The sequence below is a fragment of the Paramormyrops kingsleyae genome, chromosome 15 (genome assembly GCF_048594095.1).
Source record: "Paramormyrops kingsleyae isolate MSU_618 chromosome 15, PKINGS_0.4, whole genome shotgun sequence".
NCBI lineage: Eukaryota > Metazoa > Chordata > Actinopteri > Osteoglossiformes > Mormyridae > Paramormyrops > Paramormyrops kingsleyae.
Genome location: NC_132811.1, coordinates 23,372,570 through 23,390,190, shown reverse-complemented (window position 1 = coordinate 23,390,190; position 17,621 = coordinate 23,372,570). Strand labels below are relative to the sequence as shown.

The following is a 17,621-nucleotide window of genomic DNA, read 5'->3' as shown; positions in this document are numbered from 1 at the left end:
AATTGCTCATATATCCCAGAATCCTTTGTCAAACTGAACCTGCATACATGTTTGTGCAGATATACAAACATCAGTGTGGTTCAATATTTCTTGACAGCAGCATTATGGCTGAACACTACAGCATTCAGGCCGCTGCTCCCTGCGGACCCGGGGACGGCGGTAATGAGGAGTCGGTCGGATGGCTGGAAGCGAGATGTGTTCCCAAGACGGTGCACCACATTCCCAGTCACAGCCCCTCACCACAGAGTAAAGCCCATTTGTAGTCAGGAGGCCGTCTTCAATTCGCTCAGCCTCATTTGTGCCTCTTAAAATTCACCTGAACTGCGAATGTAAATTGACAAGTGTGAATTAAACCCGTACATCAATGTGAACAGTCACTGTCTAGAAGGATGGAGGAAGAACTACATCACTGTAAAGTCCTACTTTGTCATCTCACTGTTGTTAGAATATGCACAAATGTTTTAATTATTCATAAAAATGTAGCATACATTGTTTAGCTATGATGAGACTCCTTATAATGACAAAGGACTGAACAGCATTATTAACAGGGATAGGCGTGACTCTACAGAAAACCACTCCACCTCTTCTCCAAGCTGAGCAAACATTAACACACACCCCACCCCCCTACCCCATACCAAGATGTGGTTCTTCGGAAATACTCTAACAGACATCATCACTATTTAGATGCCGTCTGCAAAATGACATACTGGAAAAAGGAGCTATTTACAAAGTTGCTTCTAGTGGCTGTAATAAAACTGCCCCCGGGCAATGCTGAGATATCACCTGCCTCCTGCCACTTGACAATGTGTGTTTGACAGTGGATGAGAGGATGGTTTTGCTTTGTAAACATCACCTGCTGATCACAGGCCTGCACTGTAACTCCCGTTCAGTGGAGTTTCTGCTCTTAGCTGTAGCAACAGTGAACTCTTTGTAGTAAATAAACTCTTTGTATGCTGACATTTGGTCTCTCTGTGAGACTAGGGTGTGCAGCCAGTTCTCATTTACAACATCTACCTGTCCCACACTTGCAGGCACGTGTAATGCAGGAGGGAGATGAAACACACATGACACACAGGGGAAAGCATGCAAACTCTGCAGAAGTGGGCTGTGAAGCTGCGTGGCTGCATCTCTGAGACAGCAATGGCACATCTGCACATCCGCACAGTCAGGAAAATGCAGATTGTTAGCATGAAAAGCCAAACAACTAAGAATAGTCATGAGTGATGCTGTGTCCAACACATGTCAAACTAACAGACGTTTTAATTGTTCTGACAAAACCCATCTAAATGTAGAGCTGCCATCCTTCCCGCATTTTACTGGATCATCCCCGATCGCAAAATGAAATGCAGTGAACCTTTTTTAACCAATATACGATAGGATTTATCCCACATGATCAGTGTCCCCCCTGCATGTGTAGACCCGAGGGGGAGGGGTCTCTTTTTTCTTCACGTTGGCAACCTACTTCTCAGCAGTGAATGACCCAACGAATCCCTCATCCTCCACTATGGAACATGTCTGAACATCCAAGGCAATCATCTCCATTATTTTAGTAGTTATGTTGCTGCTAACTTTGAATATTAATAAAGTTTAAATATCGGCCAGCAATATTCGCCATGACTGATTCATTAGACCGATACTGATATCTTGATTTATTACAAATATCGGCCAACATGATATTTTAACCGATATATTGCACAACTCTAAAAAGAGGCAATTTCTCATTAAATGGATCCACCACAGGTGTAAGATCATTGGTCAGTATGATGTGCAAACACACTGCATGTGTGATTGAATCTAAAGAAGATTCCTCATATTCCCATTAAAAGGCCACTGCAGTAGCCCGACAATCTGATGTAAATATGTCCATTAGTATAGGAAGAGCAGTATGCTTCATTTTTTTGATTCCTTATGTTTAACAACGTTAAACATAATTCTGCAGAATAATCCAAAATCAATTGTATGGAAAAATGACTGGTGGATGTTTTCAAAGCAAATTAATTTCTCAGCAAACTGCAGTTACTTGCTCATGGGAGTTGCACTTACCCAAAAATGTTCTGAGGGCAGAATGAAAAAGAGGAGGTGGGACCAACCAATCATATATCTTGGTCCCACCTCCTGTAGTTGCTTGGACCCACCACCTCTACAATCTGATTGGTTATCACATAGAACCAATCATTTTTCATTGTGCACTTAGAGCATTTTTGTGTACGTAGAACTCCCACGAGCCAATTAAACCCTGAATGGTAAATCCCTGCTGTATTAGTGGATTGAGGATTCTCTTAATCTGACAAATTAGTCAACAGTGACAAGCAAGGGCCATATGACAGATGGTCTGGGTGTAAAATGGCAGGTTTGGTGGAATTGTACCCAGATAATGGACGGGACAGGGAGAGACAGACTTCTAGAGGAGAAGCTGAGTCAGAAAAGGAAGTGTCATGAAAATCCATGCTATACATAATGTATAAAATAAATATAATAAAAATAGTACCCCTCAAATGACAATACTCAGAAAACATGCATCACATGGTTCCATTCACCATCTCCCCCTCACTGTCTATTGAAACAGTCAAGCCAGAATGTGAGTGAGCTCTTCGTACTTTGCCTTTGCTAACCCCGCTGAGGTGTCGCGGCCGTATAACCATCACAAGCACTCACTGCTGAATGGGGCCTTCTGCTTCTGCTGACCTTGCGGTTGCAAAAAAAGTAAAAGAAGCGTGACTCATTCATGGGAGATGCAGGCAAGACCGAGGCATCTGTCTGAATATATGGGCCACCAGTAATGCTGAGATCAACAGAGCGGGGAGAAAACACGGCTTTGGGGTGAAATAGGGCTCCCTCTGTAAGAAAGAGCGACGGTGAAGAGGGTGCAGTACCAGCATGGGAGGCCGTCGATCTGAGCGGCACTTTGTTTACTGCAGTATTTTACTGCATGTACTCTAAATGCCTATCAATCACTTTAGTGTTCTGTTTTTCTCTCTTTAGTCAATATTTCAGCTCCATATTCACAAATGTACTTTACGGTAAATGTGTGGGCACATCAATGGCTGCCGGCTGAACTCTCCCACATCCCCTCTACGAACTATACATGTCAGCCCTTTTGACCAAATTCCTAGATGTATTGTACAGGACTACATGGGGATGAACATGGGAAGCACTGCCCACATAAGGAGTAGCGCAGCAAGTGAGAGAATAAGGACTCTTATACAACCTCACTCCCTAGATACATCAGTCCCCCTTTTATAACTGGCCTTATGATCAAATCCAAACTGTTTGTTCATTTGAGTCAGGATGTTTTTCCATATTGCAATATAATGTCTTGCAGACAGCAGTGGATGCAATTCTGATGGGTTTTAGTGTCTTATATTTACCTCAAAACATATTGTGAAGCCTGCATAAGAAGCATGGATGATGGAAAGATGGACGGATGGATTTTTTCCAACATCGTCATCCATCTAATTTCAAGGTGCTCCTCAAAAAGGAAGAGCATGCACACCTTTAATCAGACAGTTAGGGTTCATATACTGCCTGGCCAAAAAAAAAAGTTGTCATCAATTTTTCGTTGGGCCGCCTTTAGCTTTGATTATAGTGCACATTTGTCATGGCATTGTTTCCACAAGCTTATGCAATACCTCACATTCATTTCTCACCGAGATCCTGTATCGACAAGTGAGTTGAACCACTCCATAAAGCCTCCTTCAGCACATCCCAAAGACCTTCAATTAAGGTCACAACTCTGTGGTGACCAAGTCATACGTGAAAATGATTCCTCATGCTCCTTAATCATCCACTCTTTGACAATTCGAACCCAATGAATCTTGGCATTCTTGTCCTGGAATATGCCCATGCCAACAGGGAAGAAAGAAATCCATTCATAATGGATGGAGGTGTAACCTGGCCATTCAATAGATTCAGGTGCTCAACTGAATTTACTTTATTGCTGCATAATGTTCCTGAACTGTAATAATGACCCGGTCATTGGCTCTTAAGTATTTGCTGATATAAATTCAAATGATGACTTTTTTTGGCCAGGGAGTGTATTTGTGCCATTACACGACTGGTTAGAAAAGAAACAGCTCTCTAGACCAGAGTTTTTCAACCTGGTCCTCAGGGACCCACAGAGAGTGCATGTTTTTGCAAAAATGTGGATTGTCTGGCAGGGAGCTGGGAGGGAGCAAAAATGTGGACCGTCGGGGGGTACCTGGGGAATGGGTTGAGAATTACTACCCTAGACCTGTGTTTCCCAAACCAGTCCTCAGGGCACACTGGGCGGATCCACATTTTTGCTTTATCCCAGTTCCCAGCCTACCTGTAAGGTGTTTAGAGCTCCTGATTACTTGGGTCAGATGTTCTGAGAACTGGGACAAAACAAAAATGCAGATCTGTCCAGTGTACCCCGATGACTGGTTTTGGAAACACTGCCCTATACAGTAACAGATATTGCTGTGACACAAGGAAGTGTGGGATTTTCATTCTGGAGCAAGAGTACCCATTTCAAAGACTCCATCTGATTCCACTTAACTGAAGGGACAATTCCTCCAGCATCTGACCCATTTGCACATGTGCTGTAGCGGTATCCTCCTCATGTTCGTCTAGTGACAAAATGATCAGTGTCATGAATTGTTTACTGCTGTATGGATCACAACACTGGACAATTTACAACAATCATCAGGAAAGCATTTTGAGAATTTGGCCTTTTTACCTATTTTGAGAATTTTGGCCTATCTCTAAGGGCCCGGGGGAAATTGAGCATTATAAATTGGGGGTGATGCTACAATCAGAAAAAAAACTGACGATTTGCTGAATGCAGTAATTTTATTCTTCACCAATTCCAAAAGAAACTGAAACAGAGATGTTGGAGTGCAATTTAGTAAATAGTAAATTCCCTTCAAAGTGCATGTAACACAATCCCTTTAGATATGTCGGACATTATCTGGGCCAAAATTTTTGGGCGGAATTCTTTAAAAGACAAGTGTATTTAGAAGTTTCACATTTGTGAATTAGCTGAAAAGCTTTTTTTTTTTTACAATCAAATTCCAGGTTACACACTAAATACTGTTCATGAAGTTTGAGCAGAAAGATAATTTGAATATAAAATGGCTGCACAAATGAATGAAATAACATTCACAGATCTATACTAAGTATAGTGTTACCCTTCATTGGTAAAATCCATCCATTCATTGAAGCAAAAATGTTGATTAGCTTTAATAAGCAACATCATTATCTCCATATAAAGACATTGAAACATTACTCTATTTAATAAATTAATTTCACACAAGAATATTCAAAAGAATCAACATTTTTACAAGAATTATCATGGCTGTACACAATAATTACCATGAAGCCAAAACACACTAAAAATAATCACTGTTGTACTACAGATCTACTTTAATTTTGATGAGAAATTCTGAGAATACTAGGCAGTAACTGTCCTTCATCCTTTTCTTGGCCAAAAATGTTTATCTGTTTTTTTTACAATATCTTAGCACCTTTGAAAATAGGTTTTTGAAAAGTGCATGTTTAAAGTTGATTTAAACAAAAATAGATTAATGACATTCTAAATGGTCTCAGATTATTGGAGCTGAACAAAAGTATATGTAGCACTTTGGGATAAATGTTTTTAGATAGGTGGAATATTAAAAAGTCAAGGTATGTCAGACTACCTCAAAAGTGGCCGAGAGGCCTCAGACTGCAGAGGGTTCGAATGGTAACAGTGACCCTGAAACCCACCCCAGGAAGCTCAGGGGACGAAGCAGGAGACACCCCATAATATCCTGGCACACAAACACATGCCTAACGATTTAAGCCACGCCCCTGGTGGTGTCCGGCCACATTGTTACCCACGTGAAGAAGCCGTTCAAGCTGAAAAGAAAATAATTATATAAAAGTCTTTAATATTAAATATTTTTACAGACTCTATATCATTTTATGCTTAAATGATTATGCATATTACCAGAGGATGAAGGAACTCTACAGGGTGCTATTTGAAAGGAACATGAATTTAATATACAATTAAAGAAAACTTAATACTGCATAATACAATTATCTCCTGAATTAATCTTCAAACTAAGACCCAACAATGGTTTTGATGAAACAGCCCAGAGACATTAAAACAACAGAACGAACCCTGACACCACAGCAGTGGCTGTAAAAAAAAAATTGCGCAAAAAAAGCATTAATCCAGTTTCACACCTTCTTTGATTAACCCTGGAAGGGTAAAGAATGAGATCCAGCTGATAATCAATGGCAGGACCTTCTCTAAATCCTTTCAGTCACATCCTCCAAAGCAGAAGCTCAGCATGTGACCAGAAGAGCCATGACCTACAGTATTTAAATAAGTCTTTTGGAAAAGAAGAAATTAAAGTTGAAGTAAATAAAATAGCCGTGCAAAGACAACCCTGGAAAGTTGAGATGACAATACAGGATGAGATCCTTAGACTTTTTGACATCTCACCACAATATCTTCCACTCATCCATTCATCTTCCGTAATGAAAATGAGCCCAATGTTTTCCTAATTAATACTAATGTCATGCTCAGTATTTACAACAATGATACATCCATACCATAAACTCACTATTTCAGTTAAGCCTTTGGTGACACATTATGTTTCGAAATGGGGCATAATATTACCTCACACAATATGCACCTGTCTATCATTCATCTTGTACCACTCATAAAAGACCATGGACAACAGTCTCTCTATCCACCTAGAGGATCTCTTCTGCAACAGAAGTACAAGGGATACCTGCTTTTCTGTGATTTATCAACAGCAAACAGTGACAACACACATTCTCAATGCAGGTACATTTTCCACAATGGACTCTAGCATTTGCCATAATTTAAATAACTGCCTAATATATCATAGAAAGCAGTGAGTGAATTCCCTCCCAAGCACTGAGCCATTAATGCAGACAGGACATGAGCTGAATGTTTAACTAGGAAGGCAGCAGAGACTAAAACCTTCTGAACCGTTCTTGATGTCCAGTGCAGCCCACTCACCACACAGCAAGCAGAAGGCCCAGGAAGGTGTCGTTTCCTGCTTCCTCTGGTGGCAAGGCCAGGGTCAGCACAGCCCTCTGGATGTCGCTGAAGAACGGCGAGACACGTCTGATACGTCGACTCTCATTTGTTCCCGTCGTCGCGCCTCATTTCCATCTCTTTATTCAAAGAAATCCTGACGGACGCTAGAGCTGGACGAGGTCTTGGGAGAGGTCGTCCATGTTAGCCAAAGAAGGTCAGCTGCTGTTGCTGCTCTGTCTTCAGGCCCGCTTTGCAGATCTATGTGCTCTACTTCCCATGGGACAGCGATTCCTACAAATACAGCCAGTGCAAGTCATGATTAGCAGTATCACAGATGATTAAGATAGTATTGGGAATTTGTTTAATGCCAATCAATTCATGTAATTGTTTCTATATAGTTATTTTGACACTAATTTACAGTGGAACTTCCTTATTTGTGATTATGTTTGGTTTTTGCCTCTATTGTTAAATTCGAGGAAACAGAAAAATTAGCTCTAGGCAGAGAGCAAACAGTCTTTTGCCAAGAGTATTTTGTATTTTCTTTATTTTTACTTCTGAGAAAACACTGAAGAAGTCTTGCCTCCATTACTTACTGTTACACTTATTTTGTCTGTTTTCATGTATCCTGACTGCTACATTCTACAGTCTTAACCTAATTACACACAGTTCGGTCATTTCTTCTCCAGCTCATCAATAACCTTGGACCAGCCAAAATATGAATGTCATGTCTACAGCATTTCCATTTTGATTAATGGTTAGCATGAAATATTTAAGGCCCCTGCGGTCCCCTGAAGGCAGTGAGACAGCATGAAGGTTTGGTTCAAAACAACCCAAAATAGGAACAAACAAGCAAAATACAGCATACTGTAACAACAAAACAGCAAAGCGACACAGCAAGCAGAAACATGTGCCCTTGTTTACATGCACAAGAACACGACATTTTGGGTTCTCTCTGTTTCTTTAAACTTGTGTACCACATGAACAACCCATAACAAGTACTTCTGGAATGCATTTTGTTCTATCACTCACTTGTATTCATTAGTAGAATGTAACAGAAGATTGAAATACATTTGTTATGGCCTTTATACATTTTCAAGGAGCAGATGGGCAAGGTTTGTAACTAAAATAGCTGTTTCTCAGTATTATCAATAAAAAGTCCACATTCCGCATAATGCTTTCAGAGGCGTTATAAATATCTGCCCAAACAGCTGTACAATGTCTCCACAAACTTCCTAATGCAGGAAAGACTAGGCTTTTCAGCCCAAAGGTACAGGGGATGATGCCCAAACTGAACATTTTTTAAGTAGCTATTTATGAAATCTGAAATTGTCAAAGAATGAAACCAAACAAACTAGCAATGATCTCTAGCGTTTTCTCTCCGCCACCTGGGAAAGCCGCAGCTCCTTGCTAACTAGCGCATGATGTCATGGACACACACATGCTAATTGGCAAGGTGACTCAGTCTGTGCCTATGATGCGGAGTACTCTACCCCAGCTTCCCTGCAACCACATTAGCCTCATTCAATAACAGGGGCAGCGGCTAATTGGATAACAGCAGGGGAAAATAACATAAATGAATCCTTTGTGACTTGCATCTGACTTCAGGTTAGAAACCAAACACCTTCATATATATTAGCTCTATATATCATTTTCTTGGCAATGTACTTGCTAATCAAATTAAGGAATTTTAATATGCTCCACAAAATAATTCCAGTGCTTCTGAATACAGAGAAACTGTAGAACAAAAGTGAAAAACAGAAACAGTGCTGCAATCTCCTGGCCTAAGAATGTACAGCTGTGAAGCTCTTGTCATTCTGGGCTTATACCAGGAAGCAAACAATTCCTAGTTATTATGAAGTAGTACATTCCTGCTATAGTGAGGTATTATTTTAGATAAGTTTGCTTTTACACCCAGAGAAAAAAAGCAGCGGTTAATACAGATGATATTTTTGAATGCAAGCTTTAGTCCAGAGTTGCACACCATTAAAGTTCTACTTGCACCAAATATCTCTGTCAATATTTCCCGACTTAATTTCATCTAGTGTAATATGTATGAATATGTGGAACCACATTCCTCGCCCCGCTCCAAAATACCACATTTCCACAAAGATCTGCTCCTCCTCCAAAGATCCTAATGTGATTTCCACTGCTCTTCCATTAGACAGTTGACACATGCATTTGCATCACTGCAGGGGACTGATGAAGGGACTCAGCTGTGAAGCGATGTTTCACAATGGAACTTTCCATGTCTGTACACTAGGAAATGACAGACTACTCAACACCCCCAAAAACCACCAGGAACACTTTGATAACACATATTCTAATACTTCCATACTGAAAATGCTGGGTGTTGAGAATCAATAACCATCCATTCATCCATCCATCCATCCATTCATCCATTTTTTATAATATCCAGTGCACATCATAGAGGACAACAGCAGAAAAACAAAAACAGCACAATCTGTAACCATATTGTATTGATAACTTCATTGTACCCTCAAAGGGAGAGTTTCATTAAATACTGAATAGGTACGCCATTAACATCATCAGAATAAATGAAATTGGACTGTCTGATACGAAAACTTTTATTGAGGACATTATACACACAATTTCACTGGCTACAAATAGTTGAAAATCGGTTGCATATTGGGGAAAAAAAGTTAGATTTCTTTTTAGAGCCTAACAACAAATCAGAGCCACTGACTTCACTTGAACCTTAAAATGCATCCCTCTTCCCATGCTTATGCGGGGCAGGGTTGTAGGGTGGTACTGGCTGGAGGGGATGCCAGTTCATCACAGGGCACATAGTGCACAGACTAGGGGCAATTAAAAATGCCAACCAGCCTCACTGCATTCCTTCGGGCTGTGGGAGGCAACCCACACAGCACATGAAAGAAAATGCATACAGAATCCATCCTTCGGAGCGTTAGAGGGGATTCAAGCCCACAACCCGGAATGTGAGGCAACCCACTGAGCCACAGTGGTGCTTCTCTTAAAATGTTGTTCTAACGAAATTCTACAAACATTAAACCACTTACTAGAAGATTAATTTTCAGTGTGCTGTTTCATGTTGGTGCAGCATGATGGCTCAGTGACACCTTGCACGTGCAAATTTGTTGCTCCAAGTCCTATTTCCACTCTTTGGGTGACCAATGTCTTGTTTGCCCCGTTTTGGGTGGGTTTTCATGAAAAAAGGGCAGATGCCAGAGAATGTAGTACTGCATCATGACGTTGTATTAGCACAGAAAAGATTAGCACAGTGCTGCTGTTTTTTATCCCTGGGGAAATTTAGTTTTTCTTATACGAAAAAGACAGGCGCACATGCAAATACAGGTAAGCGGAAGTTTTTGGGTCAGAGCACAGGGTCAGCCAGTGCACAGTGACCCTGGAGCAGTTGGATTTAAGGGCCTTTCTCAAGGGCCCAAGGATGATATAATTACTGTGCCAGACATGGGATTTGAACCCACCTTCGGAACACAGGCACAGATCACTACCCTGCCGAGATACACACAGCTGCAGGCTACCCAGAATGCATAACTGCATTTTGCCCATGTGTAAGCTGTATTTATAAAACAATGTACCTTCATTATGCACTCTCCATTTCCCAGTCACCACAATACACAAGGACTTTGAAAGCGGTGGCATCCGAGTCACAGCAAACTATTAAATGTGGGTCCAAAGGAAAATGTCATCTCCCAGCAAGTGACACATCCATACCTCTGTCATATAAAGATTTAAGGACACCTCAGTGAAATCTAGTGTGCAACCTTAATAAATCCGATAACCATAGATTAATATAGTCTATAAAAAGGATATTATAAAATGATGCCTTTTGTTAGATAATGTAATTTCATAACTTGAGATTTTCTATACACCAAGTATATTTTGATTGACTATCCTTTTTTGAGATAAGGACAAATTCAAATTTAAGACACTGAGTGCATGATACTGAGTCCTGCATTGCAATATTTTGTTTGTCTTATGTTCTTTAAATTCTGAGAATTTCAGCTGGCAAATGGCTCAGATTCCGATTTAAACCAAAAGTCCAAAAGAGGACTTATGTAAGTTCCCTTAGCTAATAAACGAGTGTGTGTGTGCATTAGAGCAGTGGTTCCCAATCCGGTCCGCAGTGACCCCCAGCCAGTCCATGTTTTGCTCCATCCCAGCTCCCTGCCAGACACTCCACGTTTTTACTGCCTTCCAGCTGGGAAGGAGCAAACACATGGACTGTCTGGGGGTCCCCAGAGACTGCGGGCAGAAACACTGCATTAGATCACCATGACACTTTTGTACCCATCCAGGTTGCACCGTGTCTTATGCTCTAGGTTTCCTCAAACCAAACCTAATAAATGCATTTTGAATATCGTCAGTATGGAATTTGGTCTGAGACGCGTTCTCCACGCATCACTCTAAAGCTCACGTAAGTACTCCGCTGCCATTTGAAAGGGACTGTAAAAAATCGCAACACACCTGCGTGCCTTCGAAAAATGAGTAGAATGATAACTGATACCTTGCACAGGATTTATCAGGGATATGGCTGAATTAATGTCAATACAATATTTTTTTCTTTTTTTTAAATCAGAAATAAGCATGACAGATAATTGCTGTAACGACATAAATATTATTGAAAGTAGGAATTTTGGCTGAGACATTCACTGCAGGGTTCTGGGTCTATGATGATATTGCTATTCTTTCCGCCCCCAAACAAATCCTCTTTGGATGCACCACTGTGTGGAAACAGACCTAAATAAAATCAGGCCTGACCGTTTGCTGGGTTAACAGATGTCAATTTATGGAGGTCTTCATTCCAACATAGTCAGTCTATGATTATGATTTTATGCACACAAAGTTTACATTTCATTGCATTTTTTTAAAAGAACTGGAATGTCAATGCCATACAGACACATAACCAGGAAAGAAGTCTATGTAGCAGTGTTGAGAAAACAGTGGAGCATACCAAAATTTCCCTCACAGCAAAAATGTTTCAAAGCCATGCATGATATGGAAGAACAAGAGTTCATTGCCAACCCCTGCTTAGAGCTTAAGTGGTATCTTCCAGCATTAGTTTGTTGAGGAGGCTTAAATCAAGGAGACAAGGCTGTTTTCAGGATCTTTATCCTCAAGAACTAACCCATTCAATTTAAATCCTATTGCCCAAATTCTAAGTTGACTATCCCTGCCGATCTAAGCAAATTCCTTCTGAGAACAGCAACCGTGGCCAACAGTTCATCATCATCACTACCATGCTAAAGATGAAACATAGTAAAGAGCCAAAATATTATGACCACCCCAACATGAAGCAAACAACATTCACTATCCATTAAAAATGCTGCGTGTGAAGGTCTGGGATACAACAAGCAATAAGCTAACATTGGGTACCCATAGACAAATCCAAAAATGGGCATGGATATAGACCTGATTGAGCTCCGACCGACAATGATCTGAAGAGGGAAGAACCATGATCCGCTGACAGGGTGTCAATGTGAGATGTGAACAAAGGTATCCCATATAGGGATACTGTGTTATATATCCCAGACCTTGACATACAGCGTTTTTATGAGATAGACAATGCCATTCACTTCACATGGGGGTGGTCATAATTTTTTGGCTCATCAGTGTTTACTATATAGTGTTTCTGCAATTCATCTGGTGAGCCACAGTATTAAAATATGGCTGGGTTCCCTGTTAGAATATATTAGCCATCACAGGGCCCATCTGCTTTGTAGGCCGCCAAATTAGCAACCATCCTGTCAGTCATCAGCCTGTAATCCGTGAAGTGGAGCCATCATACCTAAAGGCAGGTACCTGAGTGAAGAGTGACACTATCTGGTAAAGCTGATGAAGTAGTTTTTCTCTAGTGGCCATAGTGATAATGGAGTTTTCCACAACAGCACACAACTGCCGGACGGTGAATGAAACTGAGCACGGCAGGGGGCCAAAGACACCCACTCGAATTTCACTAAAGGATGCCGGCTACAGGGTCATTAGATGTATTAAACAATTACATAATTGCCTATTAAATTAAAAAGCATTACATGTTACACTCAGATCATATTTGATTTTCCTTACTAACATACACTATATGGACAAAAGTGTTGGAACACCTGGCCATTACACCTACAGGAACTTTTTTAACATCCTATTCTAAATCCATAGGCACCAATATGGAGTTGGTCCCCCTTTTGCAGCTAAAACAGCTGCCGCTCTTCTGGGAAGGCTTTCCACAGGATTTTGGAGTAGGTCTGTGGGAATTTTTGCCCATTCATTCAGAAGAGTATTTGTGAGGTCAGGTGCTGATGTTGGAAGTGAAGGCCTGGCTTGTAATCTCTGTTCTAGTTCATCCCAAAGGTGTTTGATGGGGTTGAGGTCAGGGCTCTCTGCGGGTGAGTTCTTCCACACCAAGCTCACTCAACCATGACTTTATGGAGCTTGCTTTGTGCACTGGGGCACAGTCATGCTGGAACAGAAAAGGGCCTTCCCCAAACTGCTCCCACAAAGTTGGAAGCATAGAATTGTCCAAAATGTCTTGGTATGCTGAAGCCTTAAGAGTTCCCTTCACAGGAACTATGGAGCTGATCCCAACCCCTGAGAAACAACCCCATACCATTATCCCTCCTCCACCAAACTTTACAGTTGGCACAACGAAGTCAGGCAGGTAACGCTCTCCCAGCATCCACCAAACCCAGACTCGTCCATCAGGCTACCAGACAGAGAAGTATGATCCATCACTCCACAGAGCACATTTCCATTGCTCCAGAGTCCAGTGACAGTGTGCTTTACACCACTGCATCCGACGCTTGGCACTGTGCATTACATTAGTGATGTAAGGCTTGCATGCAACTGCTTGGCCATAGAGGCACCTTCCATGAAGCTCCCAGTGCACAGTTTTTGTGCTGGGATGTAAAGCCAGAGAAAGTTTGGAACTCTGCAGTTAAGTCAACAGAGTGTTGCTGACTTTTACACACTACCTGTATGTGCCTCAGCACTCAGCGACCCCACTCTGTAACTTTATGTGCTCTGCCACGAACTGACTTAATGCAAAGGTGGCATCCTATGACATCACCATGCTTGAATTCACTGAGCTCTTCAGAACCACCCATTTCTTCACAAATGTTTGTAAACCTGACTGCATGACTAGATGCTTGATTTTATACACCGGTGGCAATGGGTCTGAATGAAACACCTGAATTCAACGATTAAGAGGTGTGTCCCAATACTTATTTCAATATAGTGCATTAAACACTAACCCCCACCTTTGTTACTGATTATATTTTGACTCTGGATTGTTGACCATGTCATCTTCACAGCTTTCATGTATTTCCATAGACATCAAAGTAAAATGACCTTCATCTTAACCAATACACATACTGAAACCTAAAATCACAGTGGGATGGAAAAGCACTGTTTTACTTCTGCACAAACATTAGGAAACGAAGGAAATGATAACCTGTGGCACATTTCCAGGCATCACACACTATGAGAACTGTGACTTATCTCTGAAACACACACTTACAGCTATAATGGACTGGCCACTTACATCCACATCATCTTTTACGGGTAATGATCTCTCAGAAGCACACAGAATATAAGTCCAGGGGAAGAGGCAATCTTTTTCTTCAAAAGGAGAACAAAATGTGATCATGCGATAAATCCAAGATGTGGTTCCATTCTGACAGTCATTATATAAATGCACGGGTGTGTAACCCGCATGCAGAACCTTGAAAAAGTCCTCAGCCCTTCATACAAAGTTTTAACGTTATTGTCTGAGAGCTTGAATAATTAAAATAAATAAAAACAGCATATATGGCATGTTCCGAGCATAATAAGGAATAAAACGGATACAAGTCTACTAAAGAAACAGATGCAAATGCAGGATTAAATGCCCTTGAAGGAAAAATTTTAGGAAAATTATTATTTTTTTTTATTTAAAATGGCGACACGATGAGATAAGTATCCAAGAAAACATGATTTATGTATTAAAGCACTGTAAATTTAAACAAAAAATTGAGCAAATAACTTGTTTAACCACTCCACAGTGGGCGTTATGGTTTTGACCATGGTCTGCTGGAAAGTGTTATCAGATCAGGCAACATCAAACGCTCATTCCACCACAGTGTAATAAGACACACTACTGCCTCTCCCCACCTTCATAATAATAATAATAATAATAATAATATTGTACTTTACTATGGAATTTTCCCTGGGATCAGTAAAGTTTGTTTTCTTATCTTAGAGACATACTGTAAACTACACATATCAGGAGAAAGGTATAATGACTTTTAAAAACACGTCATACTGTACATTTCAGAACATGTCAATAATTAAGAATTAGCACCACCGTGAAATTTTACTGAGGAAAAAAAACTCTGAAACTGCTTCACATAGCAAGGAGGAACCATCCATCCATTTTCTGTACCCACTTGTCAGGGTTGCGAGAGGGGAAGTCCAGAGCTTATGGGCACACTGCAGGAAACAAGCCAGGATGGGCCACCAACCCACTGCAGGAGACAAGCCAGGACTGGCCACTAACCAACTGCAGGAAACAAGCAAGGACGGGCCACTAAGCCACAGCAGGAAACAAGCAGGGACGGGCCACCAACCCACTGCAGGAAACAAGCCAGGACGGGCCACCAACCCACTGCAGGAAACAAGCCAGGACGGGCCACCAACAAACTGCAGGAAACAAGCCAGGACGGGCCACCAACCCACTGCAGGAAACAAGCCAGGACGGGCCACCAACCCACTGCAGGAAACAAGCCAGGACCAGGGCTGTGGAGTCGGAGTCGGAGTCGAGGAGACAATTTTGGGTACCTGCAGTCGGAGTCGAAGTCGGCAAAAAGTTAACCAACTCCAACTCCGACTCCTACTAAATTTAAATGGGAATTAAAAAAGTAAGTTGAAATGTCCCAATTCACAAACAGTCATAATGAACTACTTCTCTGCTGTAAGAATAAAGCCCAATGCATGCAGTGCATAATGTTACCACAAAACGAACATGTCAAGTAACCATGAAGCATGCTTTTCATTGACTGTATGCGTCACAATATGGGATGTAATGCACAGGTAAGGTGCGGCACCGCTTTCCATTGTGTCGTGTTCCACTGTTACAGGGAACTGTGAACCTAGCCTAAAGCCCCCCATACATTTACAGATGCACTGCCGATTTTTCGGCCGTTCAACGAGTCATCACGCGTCAAACGCCTGAAAAATCATCTGGTGTGTTCTCAGCTCCGTCGGCTCCCCTTCGCTATGCGCTACCCTTGAAACCTTGTTTTCATTGTGTTTGTCTTTAATCTGGCATTATAGTAGAGTGTTGGCTTCTTAGCCAGTAGTTCTGTGGTGAAATGACATGTATGTTGCCTTCCTTTCCTTCAATGGATGTAGAAAATACATTAGCATAGTATATACATACAGAGGAGTCGGAGTCGGGGAGTCGGAGTCGGAAGATTTAGAAACTGAGGAGTCGGAGTCGGAGCATTTATCTACCGACTCCACAGCCCTGGCCAGGACGGGCCACCAACCCACTGCAGGAAACAAGCCAGGATGGGCCACTAACCCACTGCAGATACTGTAACAAGCCAGGACGGGACACCAACCCACTGCAGGAAATAAGCCAGGACGGGCCATCAACCCACTGCAGGAAACAAGCCAGGACGGGCCACCAACCCACTGCAGGAAACAAACCAGGACGGGCCACCAACCCACTGCAGGACTAATTTTTGGACTGCGGGGGGAAACCCCACCACTACATGTGTAGAGATGGGACAGACTTGAACCTTGGTGCCAGAAGTGTGAGGCAATAGGGCTAACCACTGTACCACCACACTATCCAACAAAGGGGAACCAGATTCATTCATTCAAAAGAATGACACTTTGAAAGGGCTACAGATGCCATTGTGCAAACCAAGTGGAATTTTTTGGAAATCACAATTACAGATACCGAAGCCTTTAATTGGCACTGCAAACTGGTGGCTTTAGGATTAAACCCCTCAGACAGCCTTCCAGGTACAGACGAAAGCTCTCAGCCCACCTCCTCTTTAAACACCTTCTGAATGATAATCAGGGCAATAGCTAGACTGGAATTTTCAGGAATAGTGGTGCAGAGTCTGCCGCGGGTTGAGAAACACTGCTTGCCAAACTTGTGGCCTATCACAGGACACCCACATTCATAAACTCTGGGCAATTTACACACACTGATTCACCTAAACACATGTATCTGAAAACATGTGCAAACATTAGAACATGCATTCTCTACATACACAGAACCAGGTGCGAGGCACCAGCCCACAGACTTGGAGGTGCAGGGCTATATCACTAAAGGCTGAGTCACTCTGCCTCCTGGTGGTTATTAGTGCCCCTTTGTTAGGCGCCCCCACACTGTCCCATGGTAGGACTCCCATTTGTCTCCAGAAACACTTAAAGGCCTGACAAGTTGCAGAGATGCCATTCTGCACACCACTGTTGTGCCTAGCTGTTATTTTCACTCTTGCGGCCTTCCTGTTAGTTTTAAAGAGTCTGGCCATTCTCCTCTGACCTCCCTCATTAACAAGGTGTTTTTGGCAACAGAATTACCTTTCACCACATGCTTCTGTTTATTGCATCA

General features: G+C 41.8%; 1 protein-coding gene across 3 annotated transcripts in view; it reads right to left on the bottom strand.

The window, feature by feature from the left end:
- The window catches only part of lrrc7 (leucine rich repeat containing 7), a 181,499-nt gene that overhangs the window by 123,369 nt on the left and 40,509 nt on the right, over positions 1-17,621 (bottom strand). For all 3 annotated transcript variants that reach the window (XM_072699695.1, XM_072699696.1, XM_072699697.1), the window contains exon 2: positions 6,998-7,309. The gene's annotated coding sequence lies outside the window, so the exon portion shown is untranslated. The remainder of the gene's footprint in view (positions 1-6,997; positions 7,310-17,621) is intronic.